At 41.9% G+C, this 17598-nt stretch overlaps 1 long non-coding RNA gene across 1 annotated transcript; it reads right to left on the bottom strand.

The window, feature by feature from the left end:
• Nucleotides 1-11309: 11309 nt before the first annotated feature.
• LOC309713971 lies at nucleotides 11310-17104 on the bottom strand. Its single transcript, XR_014278763.1, has 3 exons — nucleotides 16956-17104; nucleotides 16479-16664; nucleotides 11310-15330 (listed from the first exon to the last, which is right to left on the bottom strand). It is a non-coding gene; the product is annotated as an uncharacterized lncRNA (long non-coding RNA).
• Between the last annotated feature and the right edge of the window lie 494 nt (nucleotides 17105-17598).

The raw sequence follows: 17598 nt of genomic DNA, 5'->3' as shown, positions 1-17598 counted from the left end.
CTGTTAGCTAAAATTAGAGCAAGTATTCTTTAATTATTGTTTAATAAGCTATTTGGTCCGCAATTATCAATCATTAAGAGGTCCTTATTTTGCTTCAGAAACAATGTGGTCAAACCTTGATTCATCGTAGTGGGAAGTTGGTGGTTTCATATGCTTTCAGCAAAAACCTCAAGAAGAAAGGAAGAGAACTCTTCAGAAAAAGTTTTATATAATTCTGCAGTATGATCATCTGTGCCTGGAGATGTATTATTTTTAATAGCCCAATTGCATCTGTGACTTCTTCTAATGAGACGGGTAGATCACATAATATAGAATCTTCTTGGCTGACAGATTTAACATTCAGCAATTATAAGAGGTGATCTGAAGCTTCCTGAGAAAATGTACAGCTAAAAATTCCTTATAGAAATGACTACAGAGTTTAGAGATTAATCTGTAATCCTCTGTTATAACCACATTTATCATTAATTTGCTAATATTATGCTTGAGTGTTTCTTTTCTAAGCTGAAGAAATAATAGGAATTGCACTCACCTTCTTCAAGATCTGGATCTGATAAAAGCTCCTTTTGCTTTGTCTGAGTATAAGCCATCTAATTTATCTTGTAATTTAGCAAGGTTCAATTTATCCTCTTCAATTAGTGTCAATTTGAGAGATTGTATTTTCTTCCTCTAATCTTTTCGATTTCACGTTAAGGCTGCCAACCTTCCTTAAATATTTGTCAATTTCAAATTTTAATAATTCCCAGTTATTTGCAAACTTTAATTTTTCTCGAGCTCTAGATCAATAGTTTGAGATCAGTTCTTTAAGATCCTTTTTCACATCATCTTTCTCTGTCATGAATCGCTGTGTGGCAGACAGGAATTGGGCCCAAAATGCAGGCTCTTAGACACGAGGGATGAACTCAAAACCACAGCTTTATTTGCTGGCCGGGAAAAGCATACAAAAGCAAAAGCAAACTAAACTGAACTGGAAAATGACAAACTAAACACTCAGGGAGACACAGGGAGTTCCACACAGCACGAGGAACGACGTGACACTGACTCAGAGAAACACAGGGTTTAAATACACTGGGAAGTGTGTGAGACACAGAAGGAGGGCACAGCTGGGAGAAATCAGAACTGACGAGACAAGGAAGCGTAATCTGAACACACTGAGATCAGACACGGACCTTCAAAATAAAACGGGAAACACACACGCAAAGACACAGACTCAGAGACGCAGGCTTAACGCAGAGACCTGACTACACTAGAGGGGATATACAGGCAGGGACGACAGAAAACAAAGGGAGCACAGAATAAACACTGGGAAACCAAAAACACAAACAGTTATCATTCATACTATCAAAAATAAGAGTACAAAATCAAAAACACTGGGTCACTGACCCAGAACCATGACACAAACTAACCAAAAGTCTATCCTTGAATGTCTCGAGTTAGAATTGTTGCACTAAGTAAACGTTTTGGAATGAGGATATTTGAATCTCCAAATGTCTATGAGTTTAAGGCGTACTATAACAGCTTTCAATGTAGTAGTAATTCTTTTTTTTTAACACTTGTAGTTTCCCAATTATCATACATAGCATTCTTATTATTTTAGAATAGAATACAATTCAACTTTATTGTCATTGCACATGCACAGGTACAGGGCAACGAAATGCAGTTTGCATCCATCCAGAAGTGCTTTAGCCATGATATAGATATATTACAATATATATTAGCAATAGTATAGATATGTAAGTATATTACAGAAATGGGTCTATTATGGTATGTTATAATGTACACGGTATGAAGTATGTTGTGAATATTCTATAACTATAAGTATGTACAGGCTGTAGTGAGTACAAGCTATGTACAGGCTATGAACAGGATATAAATATGAAAAACTATACAGAATATGAAATAAATAACTTTACAGAATCTGAGATATACAGCTATACAGAAATGGGAACTATGCAAGTTGTAAACGGTTGTAGGATTAAAGATTATCGAATGTACAGAATGATTATTTACACAGAGCTATACAGTAGTGCAGTTAAGATAAGTGAGGGTGTGGATAGTTTCTACAGAGGCTATATAAAGTGCTAGTGGTTGTGAGTGGTGGTTCAGTCCATGTTATTATTGTGTGTTTGAGGGTACAGTTGTCCATTGTGGGTCTGTGTATGTTCAGTCCATGAGTTTAACGTGGGTCAGATGTCAGGAGGCAGAGTTCAGGAGTCTGACAGCTGTGGGGAAGAAGCTGTTCCGGTACCTGGTGGTCTTAGTCCGAAGGCTCCTGTGGCGCCTCCCAGAGGGCAGGAGGGTGAAGAGTCCATGTGATGGGTGACTGGGGTCTCTGATGATTTTCCCAGCCCTTTTCAGACACCGCTTCCTGTAGATGTCTTTTATGGCAGGAAGTGGTGCTCCGGCGATGCGCTGGGCAGTTTTCACGACCCTCTGCAACGCCTTCTGGTCCGAGGCAGAGCAGTTCCCGTACCAGACTGTTATACAGTTGGTCAGGATGCTCTCGATGGTGCAGCGATAGAAGTTCACCAGGATGTCTGAGGACAGGTGGTTCTTCCTCAGAGTCCTCAAGAAGAAGAGGCGCTGGCGAGCCTTCTTGACCAGCTTGGAGCAGTTGGTCGTCCAGGTGAGATCCTCGGAGATGTGGACTCCCAGGAACTTGAAGCTGCTCACACGCTCCACAGCTGTCCCCTTAATGTGGATGGGTGGATGTGGGTCAGCATTCCTCCTGTAGTCCACGATGAGCTCCTTGGTCTTCTCGGTGTTAAGCAGCAGGTTGTTTGTGTCGCACCACTCAGCCAGACGATCCACCTCCTCCCTGTAGGCGGCCTCATCGTTGTCACTGATGAGGCCAATCACCGTGGTGTCATCTGCAAACTTAATGATGGTGTTGGAACCATCAGCCGGTCTGCAGTCGTGGGTGAAGAGGGAGTAGAGGAAAGGGCTCATCACACAGCCTTGTGGTACACCGGTGTTCATCGTGATTGTAGATGAGCAGCGGTTATCCAGCCGGACACGTTGGGGGCGGTTGGTCAGGAAGTCCAGTAACCATTTGCAGATGAGGGAACTGATACCCAGGTCTGTCAGTTTCCTGATGAGTTGTGAGGGGTGGATTGTATTGAACGCTGAACTAAAGTCTATAAACAGCATTCTGGCGTAGGTGTTGTTGTTGTCCAGGTGTGAGAGGACAGAGTGCAGTGCGATGGAGACTGCATCCTCTGTGCTCCTGTTCTGGCGGTATGCGAATTGGTGGGGGTCCAGGGTGGGGGAGAGACAGGATTTGAAGTGTGCTAGGACCAGCTGCTCTAAGCACTTAGTGATGATGGGGGTGAGTGCTACTGGGCGGTAGTCATTGAGGCAAGATGGGTTGGAGTTTTTGGGTATCGGGACGATGGAGGTGGATTTGAAGCAGGCCGGTACCACAGCGTGGGCCAAGGACAGATTGAATATGTCTGTGAGCACTCCTGCAAGCTCCCCAGAACACGCTCTGAGAACACGCCCGGGGATGCCATCAGGACCTGCAGCCTTGTGGACATTGATCCTGCTCAGCACCGCTCCTACATCGGTGGGGGAGAGAGTCAGAGGTTGGTGATCTGGCGTCATGTCTGCTTTGGTTGTGGTTGTGGGGTTCCCTCGCTCAAAACGAGCATAAAAGTTGTTGAGCTCATTGAGGAAGGAGACATCAGAGGATGCGGGGGAAGGTTTGGTGGTCCTGTAGTCTGTGATGGTCTGGAGTCCTTGCCACATGCGTCGGGGGTTGGAGTTGGAGAAATGTTCTTCTACCTTCTTTTTGTAATGGTGTTTGGCTTTTTTGATGCCCTTCTTTAGAAGGGCATTAAAGGGCATCATTTTACATAAAGGGCATCATTTTACAGAAAACCACAAAACAACAATCCCACAGATCATAAATACAGATAATACCAAGACAGGAAAAGGGAACAAAAACACTAAACAAACAAACAAGCAAAAACAAACAAACAAAAAAACAAACAAAAAGCACAGCAACAACAGCAAAAAAAAAAGAAAGGGGGGGGGGGGGTGCACCTCTCTATTGTTTTTACAGGACTGTTCTAGGGCAAACAAAAACACTGAAGATTCCAGTTCCAGACCGGATAAATTGTTGACGTATGTTAACAGAGGGTTCCACGTTGTGTGGAATTTGCCGATGGATCCGTCCAGAGTACATCTGATTTTTTCCAGTTTGACATTTTGCATAACATCCGTTATCCAGCGGTGGTGTGATGGAGCAGTAGTAGACTTCCATTTAAATAAAATCAGGCGTCTCGCTAATAATGACAAAAAGGCAATAACCCTCTGTAAATGGGCAGGGGGAACAGAAGTCACAATACCAGAGAAACAACCAAAAATTGTCACCAAGGGGGAGGCGAGATGTTATAGGCATAGGCTTTAGAGATGACTTCAAAAAATGATGACCAGAAAAGAGCAATTTTCGGACAGGACCAAAACATATGAAGGGAAGTAGCTGGAGTCTGTTTGCATCTATCACACGATGGGTCTATGTCTATGTTCGGAAATATTTTTGCTAGTTTAACTTTTGAAAAATGTAACCTGTGTAACACTTTGAATTGTATTAGGGAGTGTCTTGAACATATAGAAGACGAATGGACCCTGGTAAGAGCCATATCTCACTCTTTGTCAGACAGCTGGGCACTGTCGTGGAAAATTTAACAATAACCTGCAACACACCCAGCGAGCTTGATTTGAAGTGGGTTTAATAAACACATTGCGATGTGGAGAGAGCATCCCAGTGAAACACCAGGACCACCTCCGGATTGTGGCCACCGCCCACACAGACAATGAACATTCCACAACCTCACATGTTGGCCCCTCTCACAGGGGGCTATAACTCCTCCCTCACAGAGAGAATTATGACCTTGTTTTCTGCTTGGCTGTCACCTAAGGATTTACATCCCTGATAAGCAGAAGGAGTCTCACTATCTGTTTAATGTCTCCCATTACAATGGCCTCACTGTGTTAACTTTCCACATGCATGTAAACTAGTGACAGGAGTGCTCTTACTATAGTAAAGTGAGAAAGTGATATTACTATAACTAATGTGATATGATTAAATATGTGATAAATACATGAGAAAAGAAATCTGCCACCACAGCACCCAAATCATTCTCCCACTGTTCTCGAATGTATGAAATAGACAGGTTATATGTCTTAGTTACATCAAGCTGCTCTCTCATAAGAACCCGTTGTTAAGATAAGGAAGTTTTTAGGTGTGTGATATATTTCCTATTTTATCATTAAATCTCCCAATTTATTAACTGTTTCTGTAAAAGACCCTCTTCCCCAGTATTATTAGGGATTGATTTTTTGCAACAGAATTATAGATCTTTCCTCTCTGTCTATGCAGCGTACTGTACTCTTTACTATTGTAGGGCCATCAGCCCGTTTAAAAGGTGTGAACCCTCTCCAAGGCATTTACAATTATCTTTACTGTGCCCACATCAGTGATTGGGGAAACCAAAACAACCACAACTCTGGAAGAACGACTTCCTTCTTTAGTGCTTCCAGCATGTTTGAGGCCGATCAAAATCCCTCAATGAAATGGGATAAACCAAAAATCCAATCTTTACGGTGTCACATGTGTCAAAATTGAGTACACATGTCAAAAGAACTCACAACTGTTGTTACTATTGTTAAAATCTCCCAATTCTTTCGATCTTTGGGCTGAAGGACGGACAATATTCGGTGTACAAATGCTCAATCAACAATCTTTTATTACATACAATTGAACACTTTATGAGCACAAACCATCCGGATGGGGAGACATGCATGAAGAGGGTCACAGCAAATCTCAAACTGGTGGAGGGTTACTCAAACTCTTATAGCCTCTAGTGGCCCCCACCTAGTCATAAAAACCTAAACATTCACATTCTTTCTAACTCCTAGCGAGCCTGACTTATGGCCTTGGCTCCCTGTTTTGTCTGCCTTCAACAACGGTGGGGGTGTAGTCTCCCGTGGAATGTGCTCTCTGTCTCCTCCACTATCAGAAAAAGCAAGGACCTGACTCTCTGAAAACCGTGTTTCTTATAACTCAGCAGTATAATGCATCATAAACAATATCATTCATTCACACTGAATCAGCAGTCTAACGTAATACAAATCAGTTTAATAACTGTAATAGTTTTCACCTAATTCAGGAGAATACTACAAACTAAAACTACATAATGATTTCACAATCTTTAATTAGGGGTATAACATGGCATAAGATCATATTATAATCCCACACTATGTTTACTCAGACAATGAGGGCCTAATGCACTTACGCATCAGGAACTGACATGCTAGATAATCAGTCTACCTACCCTACAAAATCTACACAAGTTGCTGTAAAACATGCATGCTATAATTACTCCAATCACTTTTACTCATGCTCAGGACTCTAACAGAGTTTGTGATGTTCGGAGAATCATGTAAATGCATATAATTTATAAAATGATTATTAACGTCACAACAACGACCTCCGTAACTTAAAAACACACTAAGCTTTCCAGGGAAAGTGATTGGCTGTTTTAAGCAGATGTGATCTGCATTCATTCGCTGATCCCTCTTGGGTGCCACAGAGTCTCACTCTGCAGTCGCTGAGTTGGAGCTCAGCACGCTCTTGTTGGAGGAGGGGGCTCTTTTCAGCCCTCACCCTCTCGTTCCAACGCAGCTTTATGGTTATTGCTGTGGTTCTGGAATCTTCTCATGATGACTAGTAGGGCCCCAAACCGCATGACCTTTGACCTTAACCACTGCCTGGGCTGTCAGCTCTGTTATGAATGGTCCCTGTTCTTGCTGGGTCTCTGAAGACTTCTGATCAGCACGCAGACTCAGTCAGGAGATTCCACCCTTGGGATGATTTCTTCCAGCAATACTCTGGCTGCTGCACCTGTATCTCTTCACTAGGAGGAAAAACTTCTAACCATTTAGAAAACACGTCAACCATAATAATAATAATAATAATAATGAATTGCATTTATATAGCACTTTTCGAGACCCTCAAAGCGCTTTACAATTCCACTATTCATTCACTCTCACATTCACACACTGGTGGAGGCAGCTACAGTCATGGGCAGACTGACAGAAGCGAGGCTTCAAACCACATTTTCCTTTCAGTTCAGTGAAGTTTACTTATAGATCATCAAAACCTTATCTGAACATGGACTTAACCCCCCTGTAGAGGTTTAATACCTGTACATGAACGGTTAATCCCACAAATCACGGTAAAAAGCCATGGACAAAAACACCATGAAAAAACTCATGGAAAACATAGAAAACATTGTTTAAACCTAGAATCCCTCCGTTTGACACGTGGTCTCTCCCATGAGTCAACTCATCAGAACTAGGAAGCCCATTGTAATCTAGAGAAGCTCACCTTATATTTGCTCTCAATTAAAGTATTTTATAACACTTTTACTCCCGATCTTGCAGGCCTGCTTTTAAATCATCAACACACAAAATATCACCCCCAGAGGGATGATACCTGGCAGGTTTTTTTCCCCTAAGTGCACTGTTACAAACAAAACATATTAGGCCTTGTTCAGGACATGTCTAAATATATATAAAAAATAAACCTGTGTTTCTCTTACAAAAAGAAAACAACCCTAACCTATCTGGCAAAATCAGCCTGGTACTAAAACCAACAAACAAACAAACAAACCAAATCTACCAGAAATCACAGGAAAAGTTTTGCTTTCTGGTGACACAACATGCTGTAGGGATTAGAACCTGCCATGCAGTGTTGCAGTCACTGCTTCTGTTCATGTTCCCCACATCATATTTACGCCTTTAGATGAAGAAGAACACCCACTAGAATACCCAAACTGAGTTTCTAGGAACCTGCACCCAATAATTGCAACAGTAAGGAAGCCAGGCTTTCCCTGTTGGTCCGCTTGAAAATCCTCCCAAATCAAAACAGCTCACCGTTGCAGATCCTTTTCAGTGCCTCTCTTGGTTCTTTTAAAAATTTAGTCTGACAAAAGCCAAATGACGAATTAGCGCTTCTCTGCGCTACTTAATTTGGATTGGCTGTTCTCTTTTTTTTTAAGAGTCCAAGAGAGATGAGGCCTATCGCAATAGTTTAATTTTTCTATCGAGAAAAAGTTATTTCGCAATACATTTCGTTATTGTTCTATCGCCCAGCTCTAATGCTTATCCTACAAAATCAATCTCTCGCTCTCCCTCTCTGTCTTTCACTCACTCACACAGACACACACCACCACTGTCAACTTTGCTAAATTACTAATGAAAAACACTGACCAGGCAGCTGTGATTGAGCAGCAATGTCCATCCAACTCTTTTCATGGTTGTTGTAGTCGTGATAATTTTGTGAGGCCACATTGAAAAGCCTCGGATATGGAAGCGTAGAGCTGCCACCCAGGCAAAAGAAAAGTGAAAAGTATATTGTTTAACAATATACCTTTCATGTTTTTTAACAATATAATATCACATTATTACAATATACAGAATTATCACGTTCGTACAATATAAATATTATATAGGCTACATCGCAGCTCCAGTCACGCTTCCATCACCGTCTTTCTCGTCTTTTCCCAGAGTAACAGCCCAACAGGAGGATCTATTGGCTAGCACTGCTTCGCCTTGCACGCATTCTTTTTTTAAACTTAATCTGGAATTCACTGCAAACTGTTTGTGTGGGATATGAACGACAAGATTTTGTTTTTCTACAAGAGTTAGTAAAAAAACATCTCCAGTGTGATCAAATCTTCTTGCCAAACATCCGCAGCTTGGCAGTGTATACAGCACTATAATGAAGAGACCCAATTCTTTTGAAAACCATACATCTTTCCACAGGTCTCAACTTCATCAGACATCACCTAGACACAAAGCTGGATGATGCCAGCGCAAACAGCAGCCTAACCGACTAAGATGATAGATCCATGGGGTCAGGAAAGCCAGAAGCAGGGCTGGAGCGGTACCTTTCATGTCCATTCACTGGAGGTGTGGATCTATTGCATGGCGTTCCTCACATCAAGAAGCTGTCGATCAAAGTCAACACAGCTCTTCCTGCATCAGGAGCTTGTGAAGGACTTCTCAGTCATGCAGGACTCCTGTTCACTGCTAAACAGTCACAGCTTCACAGAAAGAACCTTGAGAGCAAACTGCTGCTGAAGCTTAACCATCACCTCACTGAGTGAAGAAATGGCACATTTTTGCTAAATATGCAGAAATAGATTCACACCCATACAATTTATGGTAAACTGAGCTGGCTTGTATGTACATATGCTGAAGATGCCTCGTTCTGTTTTCTCTGAGGCTGCTGTGGCATTTGGAGCAAACATGAATATAAAGTTTACAGCAAATCTTGTCACTGGAAATTGTTTGCACTGTTTATATATTTATATTATTTACTGTAGGTATTGGTGAAAAAAGCTTGTTTGAAAAATGTTGTGAAAATCTGGAAATTAGAATTGTTGTGCCTTATTTTGTTGATGTTTTTACATATATTCCTTTTGGAAATACTAAAATTTGTATATTTATTTATTTTTGTTTGTCTGATAGCATTTATAAAATAAATCGGACATTTCAAACAGTTACTCGCTACTTGAGTAGTCTTTTCACCAAGTACTTTACTCTTACTCGAGTAACTTTTTTGAAGACTACTTTTCACTTTTACGTGAGTAATAATATTTCAAAGTAATGCTACTCTTACTTGAGTACAATTTTTGGATACTTGACCCACCTCTGTAACCGGGCATGATCAGAAATGACGATTGGATCATATTTACAGTCTGTAATAGCACTCAGTAAGTAGGGGCCACATCTGTCTTCGGAGTCTGCACCTTGGGTCTTTTTCCTGCCTGCACACAGCCGTCACATAACAGGTCTTAGTAAAGATTGGGAAGAGCGATCCCAAACAGAATCCATTACCAGGTTGTAATCCCCAGACATAACCAGATGATAACTATCCAGATTGGGAATGGAGCTTAGCATTAGCGCTCAGCCTGAGCTGGAGGTTTAAGGGTCAAGGGTCTGCGAGCCAGAGGGGTCTGCTCAGCCAGAGCTGGAGGTTTGAGCTCTGGGGGTCTGCGTGCCAGATGGGCTGCTTAGCCCAAACTAGAGGTTTAAGGGCCGAGGGTCTGTGCGCCAGAGAGGGCCATTCAACCCAATCTGGGGGTTTGAGCTACATGGGTCTGCACACTAGAGGTGCCCGCTCAACCTGAGGTGGAAGTTTGAGCGCAGAGGATCTGCGCACTGGATGGTCCCACTCTGCCTGAGTCGGAGGTTTGAGCACCGGGGGTCTGCGAGCTGTCCATACCTGCCACACCTGCACACCCGCTTCCTCATCCAGCACCGACTGCACCGCTGCTTCCGAGTCCAGCAGCGAAACACCAGCCATCAGCCAAGACCAATAATCACTGGCCACTTTCCAGGCCAACAGCTAAGGAGCTGTTGAGAGCCACCGGAGCCATTATGTCATCACTGCCACTGGACCCAGGGCAGGCCGGTTGATCTGTAACACCATTGTCACTGGACCCGGGGCAAGCTGCCTGAGCCGCAATGCTGCTGCCACTGGTCTCATCACAGGCCGCCTAGACTGTTTTGGTGCCACTGGACCCATGGGAGGCCGCCTGAATGGTCTTGCCGGATTTGCCACCAACCAAGTTGGCCACAAGAACTTGGCTTGTTGGACTGTGTGCCGCTGCTGCTGGAGGTGCAACCGGGTTTTTTAATTGTTTGGACTAAGGCTCTGATATTGTTTTGAGTCCTTTGTCCTGGAAATCCCCCCCCCCCAAACCAGGCACCTTCAGGCCTGCTGGGGGGTTCATTCATTATGCAAATGTAGTGTGTCTGTGAAGGTTCTCAGTCATCCAGGTCATCGTAGTCAAAGGAGCTTGCAAAGAAAAGCGTCTGGACTTCTTTAAGTTACTTGAAGATGTTTCACCTCTCATCCGAGAAGCTTCTTCAGTTCTAAGGTCAAATGGTGGAGAGTCCCAGATATAAACCTAGTGGGAGTGACCCCCCACAGAGGGACAAAAGGACCCCCTGATGACTTAACTTAAAGAAGTCCAGACGCTTTTCTTTGCAATGCAAATGTAGTGTTTATAAGATTGGAGAAACCTGCAGTCAGCTGAGACTGAAGAAGTATCTGGGATGAGTGACGAAATGTTTGTCCCACTGAAAACGCTACGTCCAGATGAACAGAATCAACTTCTGGGATTTCCTTACCTGGATGATTGAGCATGCATCAAGATATTACCCACAATTACTTAGGTACACGGGAACAAAGGGACAGCAAGTCAGTTTTATCATAAATGACACACATTTATGACTTACAATAAGAATATTTTTATTGCAACATAAAAAAATGTAGGTTTGTCTCTTCATGGAGCAAAACACACTCACATCCTGTAAGAAAACACAGACCACTGAAAACTTTACACATGGGTAAGAAAATATTTAGTTTTCCACATACTGCCTGTTTCAAAATGACACAAATTTATCAATTTACCTTTTTTTTTTTACTGTAACATTAAAAATTGCAGGAGGGGTTGTGTCTTTGTGGAGCAAAACAGACTCACACAATATTGTAAGACAATAGAGCCCATTTAAAACACATTTCATGTGAGTTACAACAGAAGTGCACTCACACTGATAATTACCTCACGATGAATAGCCAAATAAACACGGGGTCCCCAATCCCAGTCCACGAGGGCCGGTGTCCCTGCAGGGTTTAGAGGTGTCCTTGATCCGTCATAGATGATTTAAAAATGTTAAATTATCCCCTTCAACATGTCTTGACGTTGTCCAGAAGCCTGGTAATGAAGTAATCATGTGATTCAGGTGTGTTGACCCAGAGTGAGATCTAAAACCTGCAGGGACACCGGCCCTCGTGGACTGGGATTGGGGACTCCTGAAATAAACAGTAACAGGTCTGATAGTTTGACCCAGAAGGTGAACTGTTCTGACATTTTGTTTTTCTTGTGATCAGATGATGGGAGTAATGTTTGCTCTGTATGCTGTTTGTGGACACAGCCAGTGAAGTGTAACTTGCTAAACTTGGAACACAAGCTGAATTCTGTGAAGCCTGATCTCAAGCTTTTTAAGTTTGACGCAGCATCCAGAAGAACTTTTGTTCAGACCCCTGTTTCTCCCACTGTGTTCAAATGAACCCCGTCAGGGTAATGTCCCATTGGTCTGCCACGATTAGTCGACTAGTCACGATTACGTCGACTATCAAAATCGCCAACGACTAATTTAATATTCAACGCGTCATTTGAAGCTTTGTAAGATCCCAAAAGACGCAGGAATAAGTAGTAGGATTTAAGAGTGTAATAACGGACTGAAACAGAAGATGGCAGCACTGCATGAAGAAGGATGACAGCTGCCATTAAACCCCGAAGAAGAAGAAGCTGTGTCCCAGAATTCATAGCGTGGCCCAGCTCAGTTTCCAACAATGGCAGCAGCTAGTCAGTTTTATTCTTATCATTCTTTCTGGGTCACAAAGTAAATGTTTAACATATTTTCAGGCGAGAATGTAGCTGTGTAAACTTCAAATATCTGCTCACTTTATCAAGACACCACATTTTTTTGAAAGTGCTCCGACGTTTTCGGAGACTTCGATAGCTAGCCGGGGTTACAGGCTCCCTGGAGCCGGTGAGAACACCGGACTCCCGGCAAATGGTTTCCAAACCCACCGCCATCTTTTGCTACTCAGGTTAAACATGATATATAAGTCACTTAGATAACTTAAAAATGTTACTGTTCGGCTTTTTTTCAGTATTTTATTTGTTCCTGAGTAAATCGGTTTGGCTGAGATTAAAGTTATAGTTTTTACACAGCTGAATAAACATCAAGCAGACAGCTGATTATCAGAAATGTGAGATGCTCGAGAATATACTCCGGTGTCCTGTTATATTTTAGATAGCAAGGAGTAGGGATGGGTATCGTTTAAGTTTTATCCGATACCGGTGCCAAACTGGTACTTTTGAAACGGTGCCGGTGCTTAAAGAATGGAGAACACAAAATTGGTCCAAAATCCTCTCATGTTTAACTGTTTTCCACTTTTTCTTTGTTCATTTTAGCCTTTTTGGCCAGGGTGAAGGGAGTATCTGCCATCAAACAAGAAGACAGCCGCATGTAGCTATGATGATGTTTGCTAGTTCACCTTACCTGCATTAATGTAATAATGTGGTTAGCCTACTCAACGTAAATTACACAGGAACAACATTAAGCTACTCATGCAGAGAAGCACGGCTGCTGCTGCATCATCATCCGTCATCATTTCTGCTACACTGGCAGGGCTAGGGGCCAGGACTCCCCTCTTCGGGTTTTTGGGGGATGTTGCTAACTCCGGGTCTGATAACAGGCACCACACCCGCAGTAGATGTGCTCGGTGTGAGGTCTCGCAGCAAGCTCTCAAATACGGCGCATTTTTCGGCTTTAAAAAAAAACGCTATGCGTCGCCAGGTGTTTCATCGGATTCGAGGTGTTACCTCCTTTGACAGTATCAAAGTATCACCTTAAAGCACTTGTTGCAGGCTGCTGAGTTTGCATATTTTGCTGTGAAGTACAGCCAGACTTTTCACCGCTTTGCCTTGGGCATTTTTAATCTGTAGCCCTGCTCTAAAAGAACGTACGTACCTGGACCCGCCTACTATCCTCAGAAACGTAAAATGATTGGCTAGAATCTAAAGTGTATGACATCTCAGGAAAATAAAAGCACCGAAATAAGCGCTTCTTTTCGGTCTGGTTACTACCGTTTATGTCAGAACTGGTGCCGTCATGGCACCGGATACAGGTACCCATCCCTAGCAAGGAGTTTATTAAACTTCACCGAAACAATCTGCACATTTCATTAAAATTTAATAAACTATCACCTTGTCTCTATTCTTAGTTAGCACAGACCTTAAACACTTAAAGCTGTAAGCTCATGATAGTTATATAAGAGCAGATGCATGCTGTACATTTTACGTCCAATGGATGCATGATCTGATTAGTCGACTAATTGCAAAAATAATCGGTGACTAGTCGACTATCAAAATAATCATTTGTGGCAGCCCTAGTAATGTCCCATTGGTCTTCCACTTTTCTCAGAGGAGGACACTTTGTGGGTTTTCTGATGCCTCAATAGATTTGTTTTATGGATGAAAGACTTTCCACAGTGACCACATACAAATGATTTAACTCCAGAGTGGGTGAGCTGATGTGATTTTAAGCCAGTCATGTGAGTAAAAGCCTTTCCACACTGACCACATACAAATTGTTTAGCACCAGAGTGGATCAGCTGATGTGATTTTAAGCCAGTCATGTGAGTAAAAGCCTTTCCACACTGACCACATACAAATTGTTTAGCACCAGAGTGGATCAGCTGATGTGATTTTAAGCCAGTCATGTGAGTAAAAGCCTTTCCACATTGACCACATTTAAATGATGTAACTCCAGAGTGGATGAGCTGATGTGATTTTAACCTTTCGATCTCAATATAAGCCTTTCCACAGTCACCACATACAAATTGTTTAGTACCAGAGTGGATAAGCTGATGTGATTTTAAGGCAGCAATGTGAGTAAAAGACTTTCCACACTGCTCACAGCTGAAGGGTTTAGCTCCACTGTGGATAAGCTGATGTCTTTTTAAGTTACTAACGTAAGCAAAAGCCTTTCCACACTGATCACAGGTGAGAGGTTTATCTCCACTGTGGATGAGCTGATGTACTTTTAAATTGCCTATCTGAGTAAATGACTTTCCACACAGATCACAACTGAATGGTTTCTCTCCACTGTGGATGAGCTGATGTCTTTTTAACCTATCAATCTCAGTAAAAGAATTTCCACACTGATCACAGGTGAAAGGTTTAACTTCACTGTGGATGCCCTGATGTCTCTCTAAGTGATCTCTATCCGTAAAAGACTTTCCACACTGATCACAGACAAATGATTTACCTCCAACATGGATCATATAATGTCTCCTTAAGTGACCTTTCTGAGTAAAAGACTTTTCACACTGATCACAGTTGAAAGCTTTAAATCCAGTGTGGACGACCTGATGTGTTTTTAAGCTCCATCTATGAGTAAAGGTCTTTCCACACTGATCACAGCTGAATGGTTTCACACTGGTGTGGATCAGCTGATGTGATTTCAAGTGACCAATCTGAGTAAAAGACTTTCCACACAGATCACAGCTCAAGCTTCTGTCCTCCCCGTTGGCGCGCTTGCGTCTTCTGGGCTGCTTCATAGCAGGAAAAGTCTTTTCCACAGGGATCGCCGCTGGCTCATCTTTACTTGCTGGTGCTGGATGTTTTTGGTTGATGTCATCCATGTGCTGAGGTTTCGGCCTGCTTTCACTTCTTTCTCCTGTAATGACAAAGAACCCAAACAGTGACATCAGGTCTATACCTTCAGCTCATCCACAAGTGCCCCCTCTTACCTCACAAAGATAAACAGTTTCACCATCTGCCAAACGTCTCAGGTGCCTGGGGACGCTATGCTGTGGTAAACATTTGAAGTGAGCTCATTTTGGCGATAAAAGTAGTAAAAGTTCAACATTGTGAATAAAATTTTGGCTTGTGTGACTTCAAAGTTTTTTAGTTTTTACTTTGTTCAAATTTGAAGAACATCACACTTACAATGTGCAGTTCAGGTTGTATGTGTGAGAGCTGTACAACCAAATCCACACTGACTCAGATTTCCCTCTGATTAACCACGAGGGTGTCACAGTTATCAAAGTCTGCAGACACTGTCAGCTGCAATCAACACCTTTTATTATAATGCACAGGTGAGTTATAATGCATCTCCACTAGAAGATGGTCCCCTGTTATCTACTTTTTCACAGGCAAGCGTGGGTGAGAGTCTACAGCTTTCTACCCCCCAAGGACACGTAGTCTAATGTCTTTATTTTTCATGGCCATGTCCACTTAATACTACACTATATGGTTATATGGCATTTTAGTTAATATACAGCATAGAATTGAGGCACTTCAAATATTTTCATCTCAACACCTCCTCCCTGGAGATAAGGAGTCTCACTATCTGCCTAATGTCTCATGGTGCCTGGGAGTGTCAGTCTAACTCACTCACAATACCCATCTGTGTGTGGAATAACATATTTGATGTTTTCCTATTTGTAGAACAAAGTCACAAAAAATGTACTATAGATATTACTAAAGTGATATTGTCAAAACATATGATCAACACATAAAATAAAGAAATGTCCATCACAAGAGTTAGCAGCTTACACAAGAAAAGACGTCAGAAAGAATATGAAAGAAGAGAAGTGGAAAAGGAAAACAGAGGATTTTTAATGAAGTCATGATCACTCCACAGACATCACCTTCATATGAAGGGAAACAGAGAGTGTAACTCAAATGATAAAACATTAATGTACTGAGGCAGACAAACAGAGAGGCTAAACAGAAGGCAGAAATCAAACCAAAGTGAGCTAAGAGACAGACTCTGTAGAAAATGATAAAGTTAAGCAACCAGTGTAGTTATAACTGACTTACTCTGGATCTCCTCTCAGACTCAGGAGGGGGCGAGCGGGCCGGCTTTGTAGTTGGAGTCGGACCAGCAGAGACAATGGGCTCACTGACCTCCACTCCCCAAGTCAGTCACCACGAGGACAAGTTCTTTGTTTAGAGATGATTTAATCCAAGCTCACCAACAACATCACTCAGCTGTCCTCGTCAGAACTAATAAAATAAAAGCAGTTACATTTAGAAACGTCAGTTTACTAAACATAAAAATATTGCTCTATTAGCCTCGCTCACATGTTCTGTAAAGATTAAATTACTTAAATCATCACGTGTTTACAAAAACACTTTTTTTTACCAAACTCAGCAAATAAGTGTGCATCCAGAAATAACTGTTTTATCTCGTTTGACATGGAAACTTAAAATTACAAAGACACACTGAACGCACCTTCCTACCAGCTGTAACCTAACAGGAGAACGTACGTTCGTCTTCGCAGCTGCGATACATACCTGACAAATTGCCGTTCATCAATTAGATTTAACACGACGCTTCTCCACAATACTTTGATGCGGGTTCTTCAAAAAGTGCCCATTTTTAAAACGGCGGAAAGACACAGCAAAGAGCACAGTACGCACACTCCTCCTTCTTCTTCGTCTCCTCCCCCTGCTGCTTCTTCTTCTTTTCTTTTTTTTTACAAACCTTTATTTAAACATCAGTACAATACAAACTAGAGTTAAACAGTACTATATTATAGGTGTTATGCTTACAAAAAATGTATACAATAAACAAACAAATAAACATTATTCAGAACCTACAGGGGGAACCTGCTAGGGGGAAAAGTTTAACTGATTAAAGCAAAGAGTAAAGTGATTGAAGGATCTTCATTTTTTTTACACACAACCATAGTTTTTATAGCTTTTGGGTTAGTAGAGTTCTTAATTGAATTAAGATATTGCACAAGCTCATAGGAAAATACATAAAAAGAGGGATGTCTTCCAAAACGTTTGGATTTGTGAATATGACATTTAGCCATTAAGATTAACAAGTTAATCACACATCTGTTGTTGTCAATGTTGAAATGTCTTTGGTGTTTTTGTAGACCAAATAATACATAGTTCCAAAACAGTACAAATCCTTTAAATACATTTTCTG

Source organism: Aulonocara stuartgranti (assembly GCF_965226115.1).
Source record: "Aulonocara stuartgranti genome assembly, chromosome: 9".
Classification (NCBI taxonomy): Eukaryota; Metazoa; Chordata; class Actinopteri; order Cichliformes; family Cichlidae; genus Aulonocara; species Aulonocara stuartgranti.
This window is presented reverse-complemented; position numbering and strand designations above follow the sequence as displayed.